The sequence below is a fragment of the Penaeus vannamei genome, chromosome 1 (assembly GCF_042767895.1).
Source record: "Penaeus vannamei isolate JL-2024 chromosome 1, ASM4276789v1, whole genome shotgun sequence".
In the NCBI taxonomy this organism is placed as follows: Eukaryota; Metazoa; Arthropoda; class Malacostraca; order Decapoda; family Penaeidae; genus Penaeus; species Penaeus vannamei.
This window is the reverse complement of record NC_091549.1, coordinates 49,006,237-49,013,736: the sequence shown is the minus strand read 5'-3', so window position 1 is coordinate 49,013,736 and position 7,500 is coordinate 49,006,237. Positions and strand designations below refer to the sequence as shown.

The 7,500-nt window shown below is 49.8% G+C and overlaps 1 protein-coding gene across 6 annotated transcripts in view; it reads right to left on the bottom strand.

Moving 5' to 3' along the window:
- The window catches only part of LOC113830504 (protein numb), a 177,743-nt gene that overhangs the window by 81,498 nt on the left and 88,745 nt on the right, over positions 1-7,500 (bottom strand). For 2 of the 6 annotated variants that reach the window (XM_070124097.1, XM_070124105.1), the window contains exon 1: positions 509-621. The exons of 3 other annotated variants lie outside the window; for them this stretch is intronic. The gene's annotated coding sequence lies outside the window, so the exon portion shown is untranslated. Of the gene's footprint in view, positions 1-508; positions 622-7,500 lie in introns of those variants that run through there. One more of the 6 variants, XM_070124112.1, reaches the window with a different exon arrangement.

Sequence of the window (7,500 nt, the reverse complement as noted above, 5' to 3'; positions counted from 1 at the left end):
CCATTCAACATATAGTAATAAGGGTGGAGTGTCCTCTTGAAGGGTGACACCCCTCGAGGAACTCTCACCCTAAATGTTCGTCTTGGGCTCCCGTGGGATTCCCCCCAGCCCCCACCTCAGCCCCCCCGCTCACACCGAGACCTTTTGTCAACACAGCTGAATTTAGCTTCGCTCAAAATAGTCCCTTGTTCTGTGTCCTTCTTCCCTTTCCGACCACTTCCGAGGCCCGTGCACAATCACCACGGAGAAGACGGCGCTGGTGCAACGCTCCTCGCAGGAAACAAGCAAATAGGAGTCACCTCAGGAGGAGCAGGAGGGAGGGGAGGGGGGGTGAAGGATCAAGGTATGCGGCCACACAACGCCCCCCTCCTTCCCCCGTCCTACCCTGCCTGACTCCGAGCCGAGCCCCACCATCTCCCCCCACCTGGACTTCGTGCCCCTCGCACACCCTCCACTTCCCTCGCGCCGGCCCGCACGCTCCTTCGCTAACCGCCGGAGATATATCCACCTCTGTCCTGGACGCGCGAAGGAACAGCCCTTCCCGGAACGAGCTACGAATTCGGGTGGCGACGAGTCTTCCCGGCGCACTGTCCAACACGCAACTGGTGCCTCGCTGACCCACACAGGGGATCCTGCTGCTCGGAGTGTACCCGATGTACGATAACGAACTGTAACGCACGCAACGCTGCCGCCGTCGTCCGACGATGAACGTTTGCTCCTGGACTTTTCGCAGGAAAATGCGACAATTCCACACACCCAGAGGAACCCGAAGACACAGAATCACAAGAAAACGAGCGTTGAAACCCGTCCTCCGCGCGGCGAAGCGATACGATCGGCCGGCGGGTACGACAGTTTGCGCGCGTTGGATCACGGACGGCAGCATCGACATCACCGCTCCAGCCTGCCTCCCTGCACGCCTCCGTTCGCCGCCGCCCGTCTCGCCTCCTCGGCCGCCGTTCGCAACACGGGAGACGAGCTTGCTCTTTAAACATCCCATTGCGCTGTCCCTTCGCGTCCCTTCTTTTCCTTTTAACCCTCTTCCTTCCGCTGTAAAATTCCCACCCCGTCCTTCTCTCCTCTCTCACTCTCCTCCCTCTTCCTCTCCTTCGCCACATGCCTACTGCGCCCCGAACAACCCCACAAACCAACAACCTCACGCACAAACGCCTCGCCACACAGGCGCAAGCACGGAAGGCGCACAAACAAAGCGCGCGACCCATCGCAACCCACGTCCACGCCGCAGCGCCAGAATCCCGGCCCGAGCGCGCGCCGTCCCACAAACTGGTAACGTCATTCCACCACGGCGAAGTTCATTCAACCACAGGGGCCGTCACAACACCACTACATCACAGGGGAGTGAGAGAGGACTCGAAACGTGCGTCACAACACTCCGTTCTTCTGTTTGAAGGGGTGGGAGCTGGCTGGAAGAGGAGAGGGGGGAGGGGGGGCAGGGGAGGAGGAAGGACTATAGGGGTGCACTGAAAGTAAAGGCTGACAGGATCGCTGTATTACATGAGAGCCAATAATTCTCTCTCCCTCTCTCTCTCTCTCACCACCCTCCCTCTCCCTCTCTCCCTCATACCCTCCCTCTCCTCTCTCTTACTCCGCCTACTCAAATTCCCTCTGTCTGGATCTTACTCTATCCCCCCTGTCCTGTGTAACATAAACACTGATACAGACACGGATAAGCAACTCCCAAACATTTAACCTCTCTCGGTCTTTGTCTGTATGTCTGTCTGTTTCATATACTCACTCTCTCTCATACACTTACACCCTCTCACACACTCACTCTTTCTCTCTCTCTCTCTCCTTTCCTCTAACACACGCACACACACACAGACGCGCGCAAATTACACCGAGCGAGGTGTGAGACGTGTCACTTGTCTTGCAGGGTCATTCCACGGCTCTTTCCAGCTCTTCTCACGCTGGGTTCACTCTTTTCGTAGCCTAGAGGGGGAAGTTGGGCCCGCTCACACACACACACACACACACACACACACACACACACACACACACACACACACACTCACACACACAAACACGGTTATACATGCGTGTATACTTGTGTACATCTATGCGTATATGGCCAACGACCCTGTAAATACACACATACACACACACACACACACACACACACACACAAACACGGTTATACATGTGCGTATCCCTATGTACATCTATGCGGATATGGCCAACGACCCTGTAAATGCACACACATACGCACACACAGACACATACACAAACACGGCTATACATACGTGTATACCTGTGCACATCTATGTGTACATGACCAAAGACCCTGGAAATGTTAAGCTACATGCTGGTATATAACAAACCCACAGCGGGCGAAGGAAGCCACATATCAACATAACAGATATATCCTGATACCTCATAAAAAAGGGCCGGGCATGCTGGCGTGGAAGCAGATTGGTGTTTGTGGGAATGGAGTGCGGGAGGCGGCGGCGAAGAGGGAATGGAATGGAACGGAGGGCGGGAAGGGAGGCAGTGGAGAGGGAGAGAAAAAGAAAGAGAAAGGGAAATAAATTGGCAAATAAATAAATAGATATGTGGATTGATAGATGGGACATATAGATAGATTGAAAGAGAAAGAGGCAGAGAGAGAGAGAGAGAGAGAGAGAGAGAGAGAGAGAGAGAGAGAGAGAGAGAGAGAGAGAGAGAGAGAGAGAGAGAGAGAGAGAGAGGGAGAGGGGGGGGGGGGGGAAGAGGAAGAGAGGGAAAGAGAGAAAGAAAAAGAGAGAGCCCCCCCTCAAAAAAAAAAGGGTGTCAGCGCCGATCCCGCCCGCACGCGCCCCGTGCCGCCTGGCCCAAACCTCATGCTTTCACACCAACCGCTCTTCTTCCCCCATTACCTTCGTCTCTCTCTCTAACGTCAATAACCTGGTTAGAAGCCTCTAGTAAGTCGCGTATTCTCGTCCTTCTCTTCTGTTCGATGTATATCACGATAACGGAAATTGCTATCGTCATCAATAACAGATCGACATCTGTTTAATGTTTAACAGCAATTAATACCGTTATCAACAGCAGATCAACATCGCCATGGCATGAGTGACAAAGAAGCGGATGCTAGTGCTAATGCTAATCGCCTCGGGAATTATTAATCAGGATACAACCACACTGAAAATAAAGTCAAGTGGCCCCGAGTCGCAAAACACCCCCCCTCCCCCCCGACGACAAAAACACCAGCAAAAGTTCCGATCGACCCCCCTCCCCCCGACTTTTCCTCACGCCCCCTGCTCCCCTTCCCACCACCCCTACCCCTTCCCACCCCCTACACCCCTTCCACCCCCTACACTCCCACCCTCTACACCACCACCCACCCCTACACACCTTCCCACCCACCCCTACACCCCTTCCCACCCACCCCTACACCTTCCCACCACCCCTACACCCCTTCCTGCCCCCTACACCCCTTCCCACCCACCCCACCCCTTGCCACCCACCCCCTACACCCCTTCCCACCCCCCCGGAACGGCCAAGCGACCGCCACTCCGATGACTCAAGACGAAGCGGGGAAATGCAACGAGACAAGCCCCCGAGACCAAGCCAGCGCGTTGCCCAATGGAGCGGCGTGCAATCCAGCGCAATCCGGTCCCCTGGCTCACGAAAGGACGCGGACGCTGCCTCCATTGAAGCCAGAAAGACAATGCATTTCGCTCGGTCTCGATTGAACTTTTTATAACGGGGGGGGGGGGTCTTTTTGTTTGATTTTAAACGATTAGTCATTTTACCTTTTTTCTTCTTCTTCTTGGAAGTGACTTTCATTTCATTCATATTAGATTTTGCTCTCTCCCTCCCCTTCTAAAATCTAATACACCTCGCTTCTTTATCAACATAGACAGTAAATAACAATAATATCAAACAATCAAACTGAAATATCTTATTCCACCTATGACACTCATTAGACCCGACTTTATAATCGTGACCGCACCACAATTAGCGCATAATGGCTAATACTGCACACCACCAAACGCGCCGAGAAGGACCATCCACGAACTGCAGCAATATACCGTAAGGCCGGCAATTGGGTTTTACTGTTACCCCTTGCCAATAGCCCAGGGAAAAGCCATTACCCCAAACTCCGCATTTAAACAGTAAGTTCAACAAGCTAATGATGATACGTATGCACCTGGCTGGAGGTCTTACCTACTCGTACCTACGGGTGTTTTCGAGCGTCGATTCTTAACCAATGCATGATGTTGCGTTTATATATATATCTAGTTTGTACATTGTGGGTTTTTCTTCCATATTATCAACACGGTATTGTGTTTTTCATTGCATATATATATTTTCTTATCGGGACACGTTTGCTAAATCTAAATTACTCCTGGTGGGGAAATTTACCCCTAAATGCCGACCCTTGCTGTCGGTCGGTCACCGGGCTTGTGTGGATCACCCTCCTGTGGCGAAAATTCAACGGATAAACGCAATAAAATCATCCTTGCATCACCAGTGAACAGTATCCAGCTTCTGCTGAGAATAAACGGAGACAAATATCGATAAATTTAATCTTTTGCGAGCATAAAAACGGCATCCTTTGTCATTTAAATACGAAAAGGTTATTCACATAAAACATACAACTAGTCCCCCTGCTCCCCCAGTCGCCCGGAAATTACACTTTGAGCGATCGGGTCTAATAACTACCCCCCCCCCCCCCGCCCTCCATATTCAAAATTTGCAAACATATAATCATGACATTAAACACACTGCTCTCCCGACAATCATCTTGGCCGCAATGACTAACTCGAATGACGTCACGCTAAATATCCTATGTATAAAGGAAATTCGTGGCAGCCACTGAGCGAGGGTGAAGCCATGGCTCGGAATAGGATAGCACACTTCCTTTCCAATGCATCCCCTAACATATTGAGAATATATTTACTAAAAATACTGATGGTGACACTTTCCTTAACCATAATTATAATCTTATTAACTAAAAATATTTCCAAAACAATCTTAATATCTATAAGATTAATAGCAATAATAATAATGATAATAATAGCGCGTTGCATCAAAGGAAGAAAATTAAAGAGGCGAGCACAAACAAAATTCGTTAGTCACGAACAGCCTATTTCCTGCAGCCACAAAACGCCAACAATATGTCTCCTCTCAGCTGCTTCTGAGTGTACGTAATTGCAGTGTACGTAATCTGCATATAAAACGGAAATAAGCAAAAACGTAAAGGAGCATCAGACAAAAAACGTTATAAACTACGAGACAAGTCATAGACACCATTTCTTAGGCAAATAGATGATAATATTAACAATTCCTCGGCACTGAAACACTGCTTATGCTGATCCACGTTGAATTCTCAAACAACAACAAACCTTCAAGTCAGCTGATTTCGAGAGAGTGGTCACGTGATCGCCACCGACCAATCAGAGAGCGGCTGCAAACTCATCTTGGCTCTTAATTGGCCAACCCGGCCAGGCATAAAAAATAGACTCGGCCAAGACTCAGGTTCTCTTAGATGCTGCAAAGTCCGATGATAATTCTGACACCTTTTGATAATCGTCTGTATAACAAAATTTCTTTGTGGTTGCATTTATTCTGCTACAGAGAAGTTCTTCAAGGAAAATGCAACGCAAAAATGGCAGGAATCTACTTAACCTGTTCATTTGCAGGACGAGTTTCGGCTGCATCGTTCTCCTTATATAATGTGGTCAAACGAGTGGGACAATATCCTGTTTACTTACGCACTTGCCTTTCCACGTTCAGTTTCGAAGACTCGATTCCGTTCAATACGCTAGCCCCCACCCCCGACCCCCCTACCCCCCCTCCACCCTCCCCCAACGTCTGCATAGCGTGGCCACTTGCATGCACCGCGTAAATAAATAAATCATACGAGGCAAGAGTCCATTCAATAGGTCAGGCTCTTCGTTCGAGATTCCGAGCTTGTAAGCGCTTCGACATTCTTTCACGGCGCGAATCGAAGAAAGTGAAAGAACCACTTGCTGAAACTTCAACGGTTTCCCTTTCGATCTGTCTGTCTGCTCCCTCTCTCTCCTTCCCTTTCTTTCTCTCTCCCTCCCTCCCTCCCTCCTCTCTCTCTCTCTCTCTCTCTCTCTCTCTCTCTCTCTCTCTCTCTCTCTCTCTCTCTCTCTCTCTCTCTCTCTCTCTCTCTTATATCCTCCCAGCACCTGTATTCTTGCTTCACACACCTGGTCTTGAACAAATAATATGCACATGCGTGCGTACGTACATCTGTTGGTTTGTTTGCTAAATGGTATGTATGATGCGTAAGGATGTTTACGCGTGCAGCTTGTTGGAGGCACACTCTGACACAGATGCAGCCAGCAAAGCAAGCATACCCGCCTGTTGTTAGGAATGCTGTGCAACGTCCTTAAACCTTAATCTTCGGTGACTGTGCAAATGCAATACCTTCCATGCGATGATGAAAAAAAAAAAAAAAAATACACGACCAGTCAACCGTCAGTGGCACTCCGACTCCCCCCTCCCCCTCTGGATGCCCCTCCCCTCCCCCCCAGCCGTGCCCGACTGCAATCACCCAGCCTCCCTCGCCTCGGCCCCAGCCACGCTTGCACCGACGCACACCTGGGCGCACCGCGAGCAAAACAAAAGCTTCGGCGCTTTAAACATGGCGGCGCAACGAACAACTCTTTCTCCGCCTAACGGTCTCCGCTGCCGCTCCTACTCTTGTTATCCTGAGTGAAAAAAATGTTTGGAAATCTTTGCTGCTTTCTCTCCGAATGAGAAGTTAAGAAAAAAAAGGTAGCTACGAATTTTCAGGCAAATGTCAAAGTTTAGTGTTCAAGTCCAGGGAGAGTTTACAAAAACGAGTTGATGTTCCTGGAATATTATAAAAGTAAAAAAACAACTTGTATTCTCCAATCAAGATCTGATTTTTTTTTACATTCACTGTGAATAGCAGTCTCTTACACATTCTTTTAAAGCGCGTATTGCAGATATCTCACTCGTACATACACAGACGTCCAAAAGAGAGGAAAAAATTCTCCCGCTGGAAAATTTCCCCACCAAAAACGTCCTCCTGATTCGCCGATTTTCGCTGACACGGAAGACTTTTTTTCCTTCCCTTTTTCCATCGGCAACCAAACACCGAAAACAAAAAACAAAAAAAAAAAAAAACGAAGAATAAAACCCTGAAGCGTGAACGTACACCAGAAAGAAAAAAAACTTTCCACTACGTGCACTCGTTCAATATGCATGAATGAAAGGCGGTATCATTCATTTATCGATTCGACCACACCTTGGCCTACGAGAACAGACCGGCCCGCGCTGCAACACACAGGTAACAAGCGCCCGCCGACCCTCCCGAACCCGTTAGTAGTGAGCATTATTAACCCGCCGGTAATCCTCGCGTCGAGTCTCTGCCGCACAAGTGTCACTGCCAAACCTCTCAACGTCACAGCGCACCGGCACTCGGAGTGGCACCTCCCGCCCTCCCGGTGCCACACGAACGCACGCCACGCACAACACCCTCGGCAAATGCACACAGGCACA